Raw genomic sequence first — 19169 nt, 5'->3', positions numbered from 1 at the left:
CGACTTAAACCACTGATGCTGGAGACCAGGTTGGATCCAGCTGACTTCTTAACTGAACTTGAACTATTGATGCCAGAGACCCGGCGGAATCCGATGGACTTCTTAACTGGACTGTAACCGATGATGCTGGAGACCAGTCTGGATCCAGTGGATTTCTTACCTGGACTGGAACCATTGAAATTGGAGGCCAGACTGGATCCAGAGAACTTCTTAACAGGACTGGAACAGTTGATGCTGGAGACCAGGCCTGATCCAGTGTACTTTTTAACTAGACTGGAACTATTGATGCTGGAGACCAGGCAGAATCCAGTGGAATTTTTAACTGAACTGGGACCGTTGACATTGTTGACCAACCTTGATCAGGGAGACTTCTTAACTGGACTGGAACCGTTGACCTTGGATACCAAGCTAGAGCTGATGGACTTCTTAATTGGACTGAAACCATATATGCTGGAGACCAGGCCTTATCCAGTGGACTTCTTAACTGGACTGGAACTGTTGAAGCTGTTGACTGGCTGGAACTGGAGGACTTGTCAATTGGGCTTGAACCAGCGATATCTGGGTCTGGGACTGCATTGTCCTGTGACAGTATTTATGGAACACTGAATTTCTATTTTACTTAGAGTTTTTTGGTGTTAGTGACTAGACTGTAAGCTCCTATGGGGAAGGGACTGTTATTAATTATTTCTGTTCTCTGTACTTTATTGCATTTATTAGTTATACAATATATAGAAATAATAATAATAATAAAAATAATAATAATAATAATAATAATAATAAATATGCATGTATATCAGCAACATATTATCATGCCTCTAAAATATTTTTCAGGAAGACTTTCTTCATGATTAAACATGTGAGGACAACAGCCATGCAATCTACATCTCTGGACTTTTATAAGATCAACTTTACTACAAAGCATACTGTATAATGAAGATAGCACTGCAGGAGTAGTAGACCCAAGACAGGTAATTAATATTATTATTAATTACTGATAACTCTCAGGATAGACATAAGTTCTAGACTGTAGAGGTGTGATAATATCTTCCTGGTATACATGGATATTTATAAAATATGTACAGAATGTTTTGTATGGACGGTGTGTGAATGCTTATGTGTTAAGAATTTTAAACTGTAAGCTCCAATGGGGCAGGGAATAATATGGATGACATATAGTTTTTGTACAGCATTGTATACATTTTTGTTGGAATGGGCTCTTTTGATTACCATGTTTGTACCCTTTGTGATAGTGCAAATTCATCCTGCCATATGTATGCAACACAGTATGTGTGTTTGTATGTTATGAAATTTAGTCTGTAAGCTCCAATGGGGCAGGAACCAATTTGAATGACAGTTATTCTCACTATAAAGTGTTGTATAGTTTGTTGTTAAAATGATCTTTTGTGATAATGCTGCTTGTCTCTTTTAAGCAAAATCACCTTGCTAACAGGGATATTTGCAAGGAGGTATTTGTCACTTCTAGGTTAGTTTGTGTTCCCGTCGATGCTGGAGACCAGGCTGGAACCGGTAGACTTTTTAACTGGACTTAAACCACTGATGCTGGAGACCAGGTTGGATCCAGCTGACTTCTTAACTGAACTTGAACTATTGATGCCAGAGACCCAGCGGAATCCGATGGACTTCTTAACTGGACTGTAACCGATGATGCTGGAGACCAGTCTGGATCCAGTGGATTTCTTACCTGGACTGGAACCATTGAAATTGGAGGCCAGACTGGATCCAGAGAACTTCTTAACAGGACTGGAACAGTTGATGCTGGAGACCAGGCCTGATCCGGTGTACTTTTTAACTAGACTGGAACTATTGATGCTGGAGACCAGGCAGAATCCAGTGGAATTTTTAACTGAACTGGGACCGTTGACATTGTTGACCAACCTTGATCAGGGAGACTTCTTAACTGGACTGGAACCGTTGACCTTGGATACCAAGCTAGATCTGATGGACTTCTTAATTGGACTGAAACCATATATGCTGGAGACCAGGCCTTATCCAGTGGACTTCTTAACTGGACTGGAACTGTTGAAGCTGTTGACTGGCTGGAACTGGAGGACTTGTCAATTGGGCTTGAACCAGCGATATCTGGGTCTGGGACTGCACTGTCCTGTGACAGTATTTATGGAACACTGAATTTCTATCTTACTTAGAGTTTTTTGGTGTTAGTGACTAGACTGTAAGCTCCTATGGGGAAGGGACTGTTATTAATTATTTCTGTTCTCTGTACTTTATTGCATTTATTAGTTATACAATATATAGAAATAATAATAATAATAATAAATATGCATGTATATCAGGAACATATTATCATGCCTCTAAAATATTTTTCAGGAAGACGTTCTTCATGATTAAACATGTGAGGACAACAGCCATGCAATCTACATCTCTGGACTTTTATAAGATCAACTTTACTACAAAGCATACTGTATAATGAAGATAGCACTGCAGGAGTAGTAGACCCAAGACAGGTAATTAATATTATTATTAATTACTGATAACTCTCAGGATAGACACAAGTTCTAGAGTGTAGAGGTGTGATAATATCTTCCTGGTATACATGGATATTTATAAAATATGTACAGAATGTTTTGTATGGACGGTGTGTGAATGCTTATGTGTTAAGAATTTTAAACTGTAAGCTCCAATGGGGCAGGGAATAATATGGATGACATATAGTTTTTGTACAGCATTGTATACATTTTTGTTGGAATGGACTCTTTTGATTACCATGTTTGTACCCTTTGTGATAGTGCAAATTCATCCTGCCATATGTATGCAACACAGTATGTGTGTTTGTATGTTATGAAATTTAGTCTGTAAGCTCCAATGGGGCAGGAACTAATTTGAATGACAGTTATTCTCACTATAAAGTGTTGTATAGTTTGTTGTTGAAATGATCTTTTGTGATAATGCTGCTTGTTTCTTTTAAGCAAAATCACCTTCCTAACAGGGATATTTGCAAGGAGGTATTTGTCATTTCTAGGTTAGTTTGTGTTCCCGTCGATGCTGGAGACCAGGCTGGAACCGGTAGACTTTTTAACTGGACTTAAACCACTGATGCTGGAGACCAGGTTGGATCCAGCTGACTTCTTAACTGAACTTGAACTATTGATGCCAGAGACCCGGCGGAATCCGATGGACTTCTTAACTGGACTGTAACCGATGATGCTGGAGACCAGTCTGGATCCAGTGGATTTCTTACCTGGACTGGAACCATTGAAATTGGAGGCCAGACTGGATCCAGAGAACTTCTTAACTGGACTGGAACAGTTGATGCTGGAGACCAGGCCTGATCCGGTGTACTTTTTAACTAGACTGGAACTATTGATGCTGGAGACCAGGCAGAATCCAGTGGAATTTTTAACTGAACTGGGACCGTTGACATTGTTGACCAACCTGGATCAGGGAGACTTCTTAACTGGGCTGGAACCGTTGACCTTGGATACCAAGCTAGATCCGATGGACTTCTTAATTGGACTGAAACCATATATGCTGGAGACCAGGCCTTATCCAGTGGACTTCTTAACTGGACTGGAACTGTTGAAGCTGTTGACTGGCTGGAACTGGAGGACTTGTCAATTGGGCTTGAACCAGCGATATCTGGGTCTGGGACTGCAATGTCCTGTGACAGTATTTATGGAACACTGAATTTCTATTTTACTAAGAGTTTTTTGGTGTTAGTGACTTTAGACTGTAAGCTCCTATGGGAAAGGGACTGTTATTAATTATTTCTGTTCTCTGTACTTTATTGCATTTATTAGTTATACAATATATAGAAATAATAATAATAATAATAATAATAATAATAAAAAATATGCATGTATATCAGGAACATATTATCATGCCTCTAAAATATTTTTCAGGAAGACTATCTTCATGATTAAACATGTGAGGACAACAGCCATGCAATCTACATCTCTGGACTTTTATAAGATCAACTTTACTACAAAGCATACTGTATAATGAAGATACCACTGCAGGAGTAGTAGACCCAAGACAGGTAATTAATGTTATTATTAATTACTGATAACTCTCAGGATAGACACAAGTTCTAGACTGTAGAGGTGTGATAATATCTTCCTGGTATACATGGATATTTATAAAATATGTACAGAATGTTTTGTATGGACGGTGTGTGAATGCTTATGTGTTAAGAATTTTAAACTGTAAGCTCCAATGGGGCAGGGAATAATATGGATGACATATAGTTTTTGTACAGCATTGTATACATTTTTGTTGGAATGAGCTCTTTTGATTACCATGTTTGTACCCTTTGTGATAGTGCAAATTCATCCTGCCATATGTATGCAACACAGTATGTGTGTTTGTATGTTATGAAATTTAGTCTGTAAGCTCCAATGGGGCAGGAACTAATTTGAATGACAGTTATTCTCACTATAAAGTGTTGTATAGTTTGTGGTTGAAATGATCTTTTGTGATAATGCTGCTTGTCTCTTTTAAGCAAAATCACCTTGCTAACAAGGATATTTGCAAGGAGGTATTTGTCACTTCTAGGTTAGTTTGTGTTCCCGTTGATGCTGGAGACCAGGCTGGAACCGGTAGACTTTTTAACTGGACTTAAACCACTGATGCTGGAGACCAGGTTGGATCCAGCTGACTTCTTAACTGAACTTGAACTATTGATGCCAGAGACCCGGCGGAATCTGATGGACTTCTTAACTGGACTGTAACCGATGATGCTGGAGACCAGTCTGGATCCAGTGGATTTCTTACCTGAACTGGAACCATTGAAATTGGAGGCCAGACTAGATCCAGAGAACTTCTTAACAGGACTGGAACAGTTGATGCTGGAGACCAGGCCTGATCCGGTGTACTTTTTAACTAGACTGGAACTATTGATGCTGGAGACCAGGCAGAATCCAGTGGAATTTTTAACTGAACTGGGACCGTTGACATTGTTGACCAACCTGGATCAGGGAGACTTCTTAACTGGACTGGAACCGTTGACCTTGGATACCAAGCTAGATCCGATGGACTTCTTAATTAGACTGAAACCATATATTTTGGAGACCAGGCCTTATCCAGTGGACTTCTTAACTGGACTGGAACTGTTGAAGCTGTTGACTGGCTGAAACTGGAGGATTTGTCATTTGGGCTTGAACCAGCGATATCTGGATCTGGGACTGCACTGTCCTGTGACAGTATTTATGGAACACTGAATTTCTATCTTACTTAGAGTTTTTTGGTGTTAGTGACATTAGACTGTAAGCTCCTATGGGGAAGGGACTGTTATTAATTATTTCTGTTCTCTGTACTTTATTGCATTTATTAGTTATACAATATATAGAAATAATAATAATAATAATAATAATAATAATAATAATAATAAATATGCATGTATATCAGGAACATATTATCATGCCTCTAAAATATTTTTCAGGAAGACTTTCTTCATGATTAAACATGTGAGGACAACAGCCATGCAATCTACATCTCTGGACTTTTATAAGATCAACTTTACTACAAAGCATACTGTATAATGAAGATAGCACTGCAGGAGTAGTAGACCCAAGACAGGTAATTAATATTATTATTAATTACTGATAACTCTCAGGATAGACACAAGTTCTAGACTGTAGAGGTGTGATAATATCTTCCTGGTATACATGGATATTTATAAAATATGTACAGAATGTTTTGTATGGACGGTGTGTGAATGCTTATGTGTTAAGAATTTTAAACTGTAAGCTCCAATGGGGCAGGGAATAATATGGATGACATATAGTTTTTGTTCAGCATTGTATACATTTTTGTTGGAATGGGCTCTTTTGATTACCATGTTTGTACCCTTTGTGATAGTGCAAATTCATCCTCCCATATGTATGCAACACAGTATGTGTGTTTGTATGTTATGAAATTTAGTCTGTAAGCTCCAATGGGGAAGGAACCAATTTGAATGACAGTTATTCTCACTATAAAGTGTTGTATAGTTTGTTGTTGAAATGATCTTTTGTGATAATGCTGCTTGTCTCTTTTAAGCAAAATCACCTTGCTAACAGGGATATTTGCAAGGAGGTATTTGTTACTTCTAGGTTAGTTTGTGTTCCCGTCGATGCTGGAGACCAGGCTGGAACCGGTAGACTTTTTAACTGGACTTAAACCACTGATGCTGGAGACCAGGTTGGATCCAGCTGACTTCTTAACTGAACTTGAACTATTGATGCCAGAGACCCGGCGGAATCCGAAGGACTTCTTAACTGGACTGTAACCGATGATGCTGGAGACCAGTCTGGATCCAGTGGATTTCTTACCTGGACTGGAACCATTGAAATTGGAGGCCAGACTGGATCCAGAGAACTTCTTAACAGGACTGGAACAGTTGATGCTGGAGACCAGGCCTGATCCGGTGTACTTTTTAACTAGACTGGAACTATTGATGCTGGAGACCAGGCAGAATCCAGTGGAATTTTTAACTGAACTGGGACCGTTGACATTGTTGACCAACCTTGATCAGGGAGACTTCTTAACTGGACTGGAACCGTTGACCTTGGATACCAAGCTAGATCTGATGGACTTCTTAATTGGACTGAAACCATATATGCTGGAGACCAGGCCTTATCCAGTGGACTTCTTAACTGGACTGGAACTGTTGAAGCTGTTGACTGGCTGGAACTGGAGGACTTGTCAATTGGGCTTGAACCAGCGATATCTGGGTCTGGGACTGCACTGTCCTGTGACAGTATTTATGGAACACTGAATTTCTATTTTACTTAGAGTTTTTTGGTGTTAGTGACTAGACTGTAAGCTCCTATGGGGAAGGGACTGTTATTAATTATTTCTGTTCTCTGTACTTTATTGCATTTATTAGTTATACAATATATAGAAATAATAATAATAATAATAATAATAATAAATATGCATGTATATCAGGAACATATTATCATGCCTCTAAAATATTTTTCAGGAAGACTTTCTTCATGATTAAACATGTGAGGACAACAGCCATGCAATCTACATCTCTGGACTTTTATAAGATCAACTTTACTACAAAGCATACTGTATAATGAAGATAGCACTGCAGGATTAGTAGACCCAAGACAGGTAATTAATATTATTATTAATTACTGATAACTCTCAGGATAGACACAAGTTCTAGACTGTAGAGGTGTGATAATATCTTCCTGGTATACATGGATATTTATAAAATATGTACAGAATGTTTTGTATGGACGGTGTGTGAATGCTTATGTGTTAAGAATTTTAAACTGTAAGCTCCAATGGGGCAGGGAATAATATGGATGACATATAGTTTTTGTACAGCATTGTATACATTTTTGTTGGAATGGGCTCTTTTGATTACCATGTTTGTACCCTTTGTGATAGTGCAAATTCATCCTCCCATATGTATGCAACACAGTATGTGTGTTTGTATGTTATGAAATTTAGTCTGTAAGCTCCAATGGGGAAGGAACCAATTTGAATGACAGTTATTCTCACTATAAAGTGTTGTATAGTTTGTTGTTGAAATGATCTTTTGTGATAATGCTGCTTGTCTCTTTTAAGCAAAATCACCTTGCTAACAGGGATATTTGCAAGGAGGTATTTGTTACTTCTAGGTTAGTTTGTGTTCCCGTCGATGCTGGAGACCAGGCTGGAACCGGTAGACTTTTTAACTGGACTTAAACCACTGATGCTGGAGACCAGGTTGGATCCAGCTGACTTCTTAACTGAACTTGAACTATTGATGCCAGAGACCCGGCGGAATCCGAAGGACTTCTTAACTGGACTGTAACCGATGATGCTGGAGACCAGTCTGGATCCAGTGGATTTCTTACCTGGACTGGAACCATTGAAATTGGAGGCCAGACTGGATCCAGAGAACTTCTTAACAGGACTGGAACAGTTGATGCTGGAGACCAGGCCTGATCCGGTGTACTTTTTAACTAGACTGGAACTATTGATGCTGGAGACCAGGCAGAATCCAGTGGAATTTTTAACTGAACTGGGACCGTTGACATTGTTGACCAACCTTGATCAGGGAGACTTCTTAACTGGACTGGAACCGTTGACCTTGGATACCAAGCTAGATCTGATGGACTTCTTAATTGGACTGAAACCATATATGCTGGAGACCAGGCCTTATCCAGTGGACTTCTTAACTGGACTGGAACTGTTGAAGCTGTTGACTGGCTGGAACTGGAGGACTTGTCAATTGGGCTTGAACCAGCGATATCTGGGTCTGGGACTGCACTGTCCTGTGACAGTATTTATGGAACACTGAATTTCTATTTTACTTAGAGTTTTTTGGTGTTAGTGACTAGACTGTAAGCTCCTATGGGGAAGGGACTGTTATTAATTATTTCTGTTCTCTGTACTTTATTGCATTTATTAGTTATACAATATATAGAAATAATAATAATAATAATAATAATAATAAATATGCATGTATATCAGGAACATATTATCATGCCTCTAAAATATTTTTCAGGAAGACTTTCTTCATGATTAAACATGTGAGGACAACAGCCATGCAATCTACATCTCTGGACTTTTATAAGATCAACTTTACTACAAAGCATACTGTATAATGAAGATAGCACTGCAGGATTAGTAGACCCAAGACAGGTAATTAATATTATTATTAATTACTGATAACTCTCAGGATAGACACAAGTTCTAGACTGTAGAGGTGTGATAATATCTTCCTGGTATACATGGATATTTATAAAATATGTACAGAATGTTTTGTATGGACGGTGTGTGAATGCTTATGTGTTAAGAATTTTAAACTGTAAGCTCCAATGGGGCAGGGAATAATATGGATGACATATAGTTTTTGTACAGCATTGTATACATTTTTGTTGGAATGGGCTCTTTTGATTACCATGTTTGTACCCTTTGTGATAGTGCAAATTCATCCTGCCATATGTATGCAACACAGAATGTGTGTTTGTATGTTATGAAATTTAGTCTGTAAGCTCCAATGGGGCAGGAACTAATTTGAATGACAGTTATTCTCACTATAAAGTGTTGTATAGTTTGTTGTTGAAATGATCTTTTGTGATAATGCTGCTTGTCTCTTTTAAGCAAAATCACCTTCCTAACAGGGATATTTGCAAGGAGGTATTTGTCACTTCTAGGTTAGTTTGTGTTCCCGTCGATGCTGGAGACCAGGCTGGAACCGGTAGACTTTTTAACTGGACTTAAACCACTGATGCTGGAGACCAGGTTGGATCCAGCTGACTTCTTAACTGAACTTGAACTATTGATGCCAGAGACCCGGCGGAATCCGATGGACTTCTTAACTGGACTGTAACCGATGATGCTGGGGACCAGTTTGGATCCAGTGGATTTCTTACCAGGACTGGAACCATTGAAATTGGAGGCCAGACTGGATCCAGAGAACTTCTTAACAGGACTGGAACAGTTGATGCTGGAGACCAGGCCTGATCCTGTGTACTTTTTAACTAGACTGGAACTATTGATGCTGGAGACCAGGCAGAATCCAGTGGAATTTTTAACTGAACTGGGACCGTTGACATTGTTGACCAACCTTGATCAGGGAGACTTCTTAACTGGACTGGAACCATTGACCTTGGATACCAAGCTAGATCCGAAGGACTTCTTAATTGGACTGAAACCATATATGCTGGAGACCAGGCCTTATCCAGTGGACTTCTTAACTGGACTGGAACTGTTGAAGCTGTTGACTGGCTGGAACTGGAGGACTTGTCAATTGGGCTTGAACCAGCGATATCTGGGTCTGGGACTGCACTGTCCTGTGACAGTATTTATGGAACACTGAATTTCTATTTTACTTAGAGTTTTTTGGTGTTAGTGACTTTAGACTGTAAGCTCCTATGGGAAAGGGACTGTTAATAATTATTTCTGTTCTCTGTACTTTATTGCATTTATTAGTTATACAATATATAGAAATAATAATAATAATAATAATAATAATAAATATGCATGTATATCAGGAACATATTATCATGCCTCTAAAATATTTTTCAGGAAGACTTTCTTCATGATTAAACATGTGAGGACAACAGCCATGCAATCTACATCTCTGGACTTTTATAAGATCAACTTTACTACAAAGCATACTGTATAATGAAGATAGCACTGCAGGAGTAGTAGACCCAAGACAGGTAATTAATATTATTATTAATTACTAATAACTCTCAGGATAGACACAAGTTCTAGACTGTAGAGGTGTGATAATATCTTCCTGGTATACATGGATATTTATAAAATATGTACAGAATGTTTTGTATGGACGGTGTGTGAATGCTTATGTGTTAAGAATTTTAAACTGTAAGCTCCAATGGGGCAGGGAATAATATGGATGACATATAGTTTTTGTACAGCATTGTATACATTTTTGTTGGAATGGGCTCTTTTGATTACCATGTTTGTACCCTTTGTGATAGTGCAAATTCATCCTGCCATATGTATGCAACACAGTATGTGTGTTTGTATGTTATGAAATTTAGTCTGTAAGCTCCAATGGGGCAGGAACTAATTTGAATGACAGTTATTCTCACTATTAAGTGTTGTATAGTTTGTTGTTGAATTGATCTTTTGTGATAATGCTGCTTGTTTCTTTTAAGCAAAATCACCTTCCTAACAGGGATATTTGCAAGGAGGTATTTGTCACTTCTAGGTTAGTTTGTGTTCCCGTCGATGCTGGAGACCAGGCTGGAACCGGTAGACTTTTTAACTGGACTTAAACCACTGATGCTGGAGACCAGGTTGGATCCAGCTGACTTCTTAACTGAACTTGAACTATTGATGCCAGAGACCCGGCGGAATCCGAAGGACTTCTTAACTGGACTGTAACCGATGATGCTGGAGACCAGTCTGGATCCAGTGGATTTCTTACCTGGACTGGAACCATTGAAATTGGAAGCCAGACTGGATCCAGAGAACTTCTTAACAGGACTGGAACAGTTGATGCTGGAGACCAAGCCTGATCCGGTGTACTTTTTAACTAGACTGGAACTATTGATGCTGGAGACCAGGCAGAATCCAGTGGAATTTTTAACTGAACTGGGACCGTTGACATTGTTGACCAACCTGGATCAGGGAGACTTCTTAACTGGACTGGAACCGTTGACCTTGGATACCAAGCTAGATCCGATGGACTTCTTAATTAGACTGAAACCATATATTTTGGAGACCAGGCCTTATCCAGTGGACTTCTTAACTGGACTGGAACTGTTGAAGCTGTTGACTCACTGAAACTGGAGGATTTGTCATTTGGGCTTGAACCAGCGATATCTGGATCTGGGACTGCACTGTCCTGTGACAGTATTTATGGAACACTGAATTTCTATCTTACTTAGAGTTTTTTGGTGTTAGTGACTTTAGACTGTAAGCTCCTATGGGGAAGGGACTGTTATTAATTATTTCTGTTCTCTGTACTTTATTGCATTTATTAGTTATACAATATATAGAAATAATAATAATAATAATAATAATAATAATAATAATAAATATGCATGTATATCAGGAACATATTATCATGCCTCTAAAATATTTTTCAGGAAGACTTTCTTCATGATTAAACATGTGAGGACAACAGCCATGCAATCTACATCTCTGGACTTTTATAAGATCAACTTTACTACAAAGCATACTGTATAATGAAGATAGCACTGCAGGAGTAGTAGACCCAAGACAGGTAATTAATATTATTATTAATTACTGATAACTCTCAGGATAGACACAAGTTCTAGACTGTAGAGGTGTGATAATATCTTCCTGGTATATATGGATATTTATAAAATATGTACAGAATGTTTTGTATGGACGGTGTGTGAATGCTTATGTGTTAAGAATTTTAAACTGTAAGCTCCAATGGGGCAGTGAATAATATGGATGACATATAGTTTTTGTACAGCATTGTAAACATTTTTGTTGGAATGGGCTCTTTTGATTACCATGTTTGTACCCTTTGTGATAGTGCAAATTCATCCTCCCATATGTATGCAACACAGTATGTGTGTTTGTATGTTATGAAATTTAGTCTGTAAGCTCCAATGGGGCAGGAACCAATTTGAATGACAGTTATTCTCACTATAAAGTGTTGTATAGTTTGTTGTTGAAATGATCTTTTATGATAATGCTGCTTGTCTCTTTTAAGCAAAATCACCTTGCTAACAGGGATATTTGCAAGGAGGTATTTGTCACTTCTAGGTTAGTTTGTGTTCCCGTCGATGCTGGAGACCAGGCTGGAACCGGTAGACTTTTTAACTGGACTTAAACCACTGATGCTGGAGACCAGGTTGGATCCAGCTGACTTCTTAACTGAACTTGAACTATTGATGCCAGAGACCCGGCGGAGTCCGAAGGACTTCTTAACTGGACTGTAACCGATGATGCTGGAGACCAGTCTGGATCCAGTGGATTTCTTACCTGGACTGGAACCATTGAAATTGGAGGCCAGACTGGATCCAGAGAACTTCTTAACAGGACTGGAACAGTTGATGCTGGAGACCAGGCCTGATCCGGTGTACTTTTTAACTAGACTGGAACTATTGATGCTGGAGACCAGGCAGAATCCAGTGGAATTTTTAACTGAACTGGGACCGTTGACATTGTTGACCAACCTTGATCAGGGAGACTTCTTAACTGGACTGGAACCGTTGACCTTGGATACCAAGCTAGATCTGATGGACTTCTTAATTGGACTGAAACCATATATGCTGGAGACCAGGCCTTATCCAGTGGACTTCTTAACTGGACTGGAACTGTTGAAGCTGTTGACTGGCTGGAACTGGAGGACTTGTCAATTGGGCTTGAACCAGCGATATCTGGGTCTGGGACTGCACTGTCCTGTGACAGTATTTATGGAACACTGAATTTCTATTTTACTTAGAGTTTTTTGGTGTTAGTGACTAGACTGTAAGCTCCTATGGGGAAGGGACTGTTATTAATTATTTCTGTTCTCTGTACTTTATTGCATTTATTAGTTATACAATATATAGAAATAATAATAATAATAATAATAATAATTAATATGCATGTATATCAGGAACATATTATCATGCCTCTAAAATATTTTTCAGGAAGACTTTCTTCATGATTAAACATGTGAGGACAACAGCCATGCAATCTACATCTCTGGACTTTTATAAGATCAACTTTACTACAAAGCATACTGTATAATGAAGATAGCACTGCAGGAGTAGTAGACCCAAGACAGGTAATTAATATTATTATTAATTACTGATAACTCTCAGGATAGACACAAGTTCTAGACTGTAGAGGTGTGATAATATCTTCCTGGTATACATGGATATTTATAAAATATGTACAGAATGTTTTGTATGGACGGTGTGTGAATGCTTATGTGTTAAGAATTTTAAACTGTAAGCTCCAATGGGGCAGGGAATAATATGGATGACATATAGTTTTTGTACAGCATTGTATACATTTTTGTTGGAATGGGCTCTTTTGATTACCATGTTTGTACCCTTTGTGATAGTGCAAATTCATCCTGCCATATGTATGCAACACAGAATGTGTGTTTGTATGTTATGAAATTTAGTCTGTAAGCTCCAATGGGGCAGGAACTAATTTGAATGACAGTTATTCTCACTATAAAGTGTTGTATAGTTTGTTGTTGAAATGATCTTTTGTGATAATGCTGCTTGTCTCTTTTAAGCAAAATCACCTTCCTAACAGGGATATTTGCAAGGAGGTATTTGTCACTTCTAGGTTAGTTTGTGTTCCCGTCGATGCTGGAGACCAGGCTGGAACCGGTAGACTTTTTAACTGGACTTAAACCACTGATGCTGGAGACCAGGTTGGATCCAGCTGACTTCTTAACTGAACTTGAACTATTGATGCCAGAGACCCGGCGGAATCCGATGGACTTCTTAACTGGACTGTAACCGATGATGCTGGGGACCAGTCTGGATCCAGTGGATTTCTTACCAGGACTGGAACCATTGAAATTGGAGGCCAGACTGGATCCAGAGAACTTCTTAACAGGACTGGAACAGTTGATGCTGGAGACCAGGCCTGATCCGGTGTACTTTTTAACTAGACTGGAACTATTGATGCTGGAGACCAGGCAGAATCCAGTGGAATTTTTAACTGAACTGGGACCGTTGACATTGTTGACCAACCTTGATCAGGGAGACTTCTTAACTGGACTGGAACCATTGACCTTGGATACCAAGCTAGATCCGAAGGACTTCTTAATTGGACTGAAACCATATATGCTGGAGACCAGGCCTTATCCAGTGGACTTCTTAACTGGACTGGAACTGTTGAAGCTGTTGACTGGCTGGAACTGGAGGACTTGTCAATTGGGCTTGAACCAGCGATATCTGGGTCTGGGACTGCACTGTCCTGTGACAGTATTTATGGAACACTGAATTTCTATTTTACTTAGAGTTTTTTGGTGTTAGTGACTTTAGACTGTAAGCTCCTATGGGAAAGGGACTGTTATTAATTATTTCTGTTCTCTGTACTTTATTGCATTTATTAGTTATACAATATATAGAAATAATAATAATAATAATAATAATAATAATAATAAATATGCATGTATATCAGGAACATATTATCATGCCTCTAAAATATTTTTCAGGAAGACTTTCTTCATGATTAAACATGTGAGGACAACAGCCATGCAATCTACATCTCTGGACTTTTATAAGATCAACTTTACTACAAAGCATACTGTATAATGAAGATAGCACTGCAGGAGTAGTAGACCCAAGACAGGTAATTAATATTATTATTAATTACTAATAACTCTCAGGATAGACACAAGTTCTAGACTGTAGAGGTGTGATAATATCTTCCTGGTATACATGGATATTTATAAAATATGTACAGAATGTTTTGTATGGACGGTGTGTGAATGCTTATGTGTTAAGAATTTTAAACTGTAAGCTCCAATGGGGCAGGGAATAATATGGATGACATATAGTTTTTGTACAGCATTGTATACATTTTTGTTGGAATGGGCTCTTTTGATTACCATGTTTGTACCCTTTGTGATAGTGCAAATTCATCCTGCCATATGTATGCAACACAGTATGTGTGTTTGTATGTTATGAAATTTAGTCTGTAAGCTCCAATGGGGCAGGAACTAATTTGAATGACAGTTATTCTCACTATTAAGTGTTGTATAGTTTGTTGTTGAATTGATCTTTTGTGATAATGCTGCTTGTTTCTTTTAAGCAAAATCACCTTCCTAACAGGGATATTTGCAAGGAGGTATTTGTCACTTCTAGGTTAGTTTGTGTTCCCGTCGATGCTGGAGACCAGGCTGGAACCGGTAGACTTTTTAACTGGACTTAAACCACTGATGCTGGAGACCAGGTTGGATCCAGCTGACTTCTTAACTGAACTTGAACTATTGATGCCAGAGACCCGGCGGAATCCGAAGGACTTCTTAACTGGACTGTAACCGATGATGCTGGAGACCAGTCTGGATCCAGTGGATTTCTTACCTGGACTGGAACCATTGAAATTGGAAGCCAGACTGGATCCAGAGAACTTCTTAACAGGACTGGAACAGTTGATGCTGGAGACCAGGCCTGATCCGGTGTACTTTTTAACTAGACTGGAACTATTGATGCTGGAGACCAGGCAGAATCCAGTGGAATTTTTAACTGAACTGGGACCGTTGACATTGTTGACCAACCTGGATCAGGGAGACTTCTTAACTGGACTGGAACCGTTGACCTTGGATACCAAGCTAGATCCGATGGACTTCTTAATTAGACTGAAACCATATATTTTGGAGACCAGGCCTTATCCAGTGGACTTCTTAACTGGACTGGAACTGTTGAAGCTGTTGACTGGCTGAAACTGGAGGATTTGTCATTTGGGCTTGAACCAGTGATATCTGGATCTGCGACTGCACTGTCCTGTGACAGTATTTATGGAACACTGAATTTCTATCTTACTTAGAGTTTTTTGGTGTTAGTGACTTTAGACTGTAAGCTCCTATGGGAAGGGACTGTTATTAATTATTTCTGTTCTCTGTACTTTATTGCATTTATTAGTTATACAATATATAGAAATAATAATAATAATAATAATAATAATAATAATAATAATAATAAATATGCATGTATATCAGGAACATATTATCATGCCTCTAAAATATTTTTCAGGAAGACTTTCTTCATGATTAAACATGTGAGGACAACAGCCATGCAATCTACATCTCTGGACTTTTATAAGATCAACTTTACTACAAAGCATACTGTATAATGAAGATAGCACTGCAGGAGTAGTAGACCCAAGACAGGTAATTAATATTATTATTAATTACTGATAACTCTCAGGATAGACACAAGTTCTAGACTGTAGAGGTGTGATAATATCTTCCTGGTATACATGGATATTTATAAAATATGTACAGAATGTTTTGTATGGACGGTGTGTGAATGCTTATGTGTTAAGAATTGTAAACTGTAAGCTCCAATGGGGCAGGGAATAATATGGATGACATATAGTTTTTGTACAGCATTGTAAACATTTTTGTTGGAATGGGCTCTTTTGATTACCATGTTTGTACCCTTTGTGATAGTGCAAATTCATCCTCCCATATGTATGCTACACAGTATGTGTGTTTGTATGTTATGAAATTTAGTCTGTAAGCTCCAATGGGGCAGGAACCAATTTGAATGACAGTTATTCTCACTATAAAGTGTTGTATAGTTTGTTGTTGAAATGATCTTTTATGATAATGCTGCTTGTCTCTTTTAAGCAAAATCACCTTGCTAACAGGGATATTTGCAAGGAGGTATTTGTCACTTCTAGGTTAGTTTGTGTTCCCGTCGATGCTGGAGACCAGGCTGGAACCGGTAGACTTTTTAACTGGACTTAAACCACTGATGCTGGAGACCAGGTTGGATCCAGCTGACTTCTTAACTGAACTTGAACTATTGATGCCAGAGACCCGGCGGAGTCCGAAGGACTTCTTAACTGGACTGTAACCGATGATGCTGGAGACCAGTCTGGATCCAGTGGATTTCTTACCTGGACTGGAACCATTGAAATTGGAGGCCAGACTGGATCCAGAGAACTTCTTAACAGGACTGGAACAGTTGATGCTGGAGACCAGGCCTGATCCGGTGTACTTTTTAACTAGACTGGAACTATTGATGCTGGAGACCAGGCAGAATCCAGTGGAATTTTTAACTGAACTGGGACCGTTGACATTGTTGACCAACCTTGATCAGGGAGACTTCTTAACTGGACTGGAACCATTGACCTTGGATACCAAGCTAGATCTGATGGACTTCTTAATTGGACTGAAACCATATATGCTGGAGACCAGGCCTTATCCAGTGGACTTCTTAACTGGACTGGAACTGTTGAAGCTGTTGACTGGCTGGAACTGGAGGACTTGTCAATTGGGCTTGAACCAGCGATATCTGGGTCTGGGACTGCACTGTCCTGTGACAGTATTTATGGAACACTGAATTTCTATTTTACTTAGAGTTTTTTGGTGTTAGTGACTAGACTGTAAGCTCCTATGGGGAAGGGACTGTTATTAATTATTTCTGTTCTCTGTACTTTATTGCATTTATTAGTTATACAATATATAGAAATAATAATAATAATAATAATAATAATAATAATAATTAATATGCATGTATATCAGGAACATATTATCATGCCTCTAAAATATTTTTCAGGAAGACTTTCTTCATGATTAAACATGTGAGGACAACAGCCATGCAATCTACATCTCTGGACTTTTATAAGATCAACTTTACTACAAAGCATACTGTATAATGAAGATAGCACTGCAGGAGTAGTAGACCCAAGACAGGTAATTAATATTATTATTAATTACTGATAACTCTCAGGATAGACACAAGTTCTAGACTGTAGAGGTGTGATAATATCTTCCTGGTATACATGGATATTTATAAAATATGTACAGAATGTTTTGTATGGACGGTGTGTGAATGCTTATGTGTTAAGAATTTTAAACTGTAAGCTCCAATGGGGCAGGGAATAATATGGATGACATATAGTTTTTGTACAGCATTGTATACATTTTTGTTGGAATGGGCTCTTTTGATTACCATGTTTGTACCCTTTGTGATAGTGCAAATTCATCCTGCCATATGTATGCAACACAGAATGTGTGTTTGTATGTTATGAAATTTAGTCTGTAAGCTCCAATGGGGCAGGAACTAATTTGAATGACAGTTATTCTCACTATAAAGTGTTGTATAGTTTGTTGTTGAAATGATCTTTTGTGATAATGCTGCTTGTCTCTTTTAAGCAAAATCACCTTCCTAACAGGGATATTTGCAAGGAGGTATTTGTCACTTCTAGGTTAGTTTGTGTTCCCGTCGATGCTGGAGACCAGGCTGGAACCGGTAGACTTTTTAACTGGACTTAAACCACTGATGCTGGAGACCAGGTTGGATCCAGCTGACTTCTTAACTGAACTTGAACTATTGATGCCAGAGACCCGGCGGAATCCGATGGACTTCTTAACTGGACTGTAACCGATGATGCTGGGGACCAGTCTGGATCCAGTGGATTTCTTACCAGGACTGGAACCATTGAAATTGGAGGCCAGACTGGATCCAGAGAACTTCTTAACAGGACTGGAACAGTTGATGCTGGAGACCAGGCCTGATCCGGTGTACTTTTTAACTAGACTGGAACTATTGATGCTGGAGACCAGGCAGAATCCAGTGGAATTTTTAACTGAACTGGGACCGTTGACATTGTTGACCAACCTTGATCAGGGAGACTTCTTAACTGGACTGGAACCATTGACCTTGGATACCAAGCTAGATCCGAAGGACTTCTTAATTGGACTGAAACCATATATGCTGGAGACCAGGCCTTATCCAGTGGACTTCTTAACTGGACTGGAACTGTTGAAGCTGTTGACTGGCTGGAACTGGAGGACTTGTCAATTGGGCTTGAACCAGCGATATCTGGGTCTGGGACTGCACTGTCCTGTGACAGTATTTATGGAACACTGAATTTCTATTTTACTTAGAGTTTTTTGGTGTTAGTGACTTTAGACTGTAAGCTCCTATGGGAAAGGGACTGTTATTAATTATTTCTGTTCTCTGTACTTTATTGCATTTATTAGTTATACAATATATAGAAATAATAATAATAATAATAATAATAATAATAATAATAATAATAAATATGCATGTATATCAGGAACATAT

Source organism: Taudactylus pleione, unplaced genomic scaffold (assembly GCF_031769625.1).
Source record: "Taudactylus pleione unplaced genomic scaffold, aTauple2 ptg000342l, whole genome shotgun sequence".
Taxonomy (NCBI): Eukaryota; Metazoa; Chordata; class Amphibia; order Anura; family Myobatrachidae; genus Taudactylus; species Taudactylus pleione.
Note: the sequence above shows the minus strand (reverse complement) of the source record.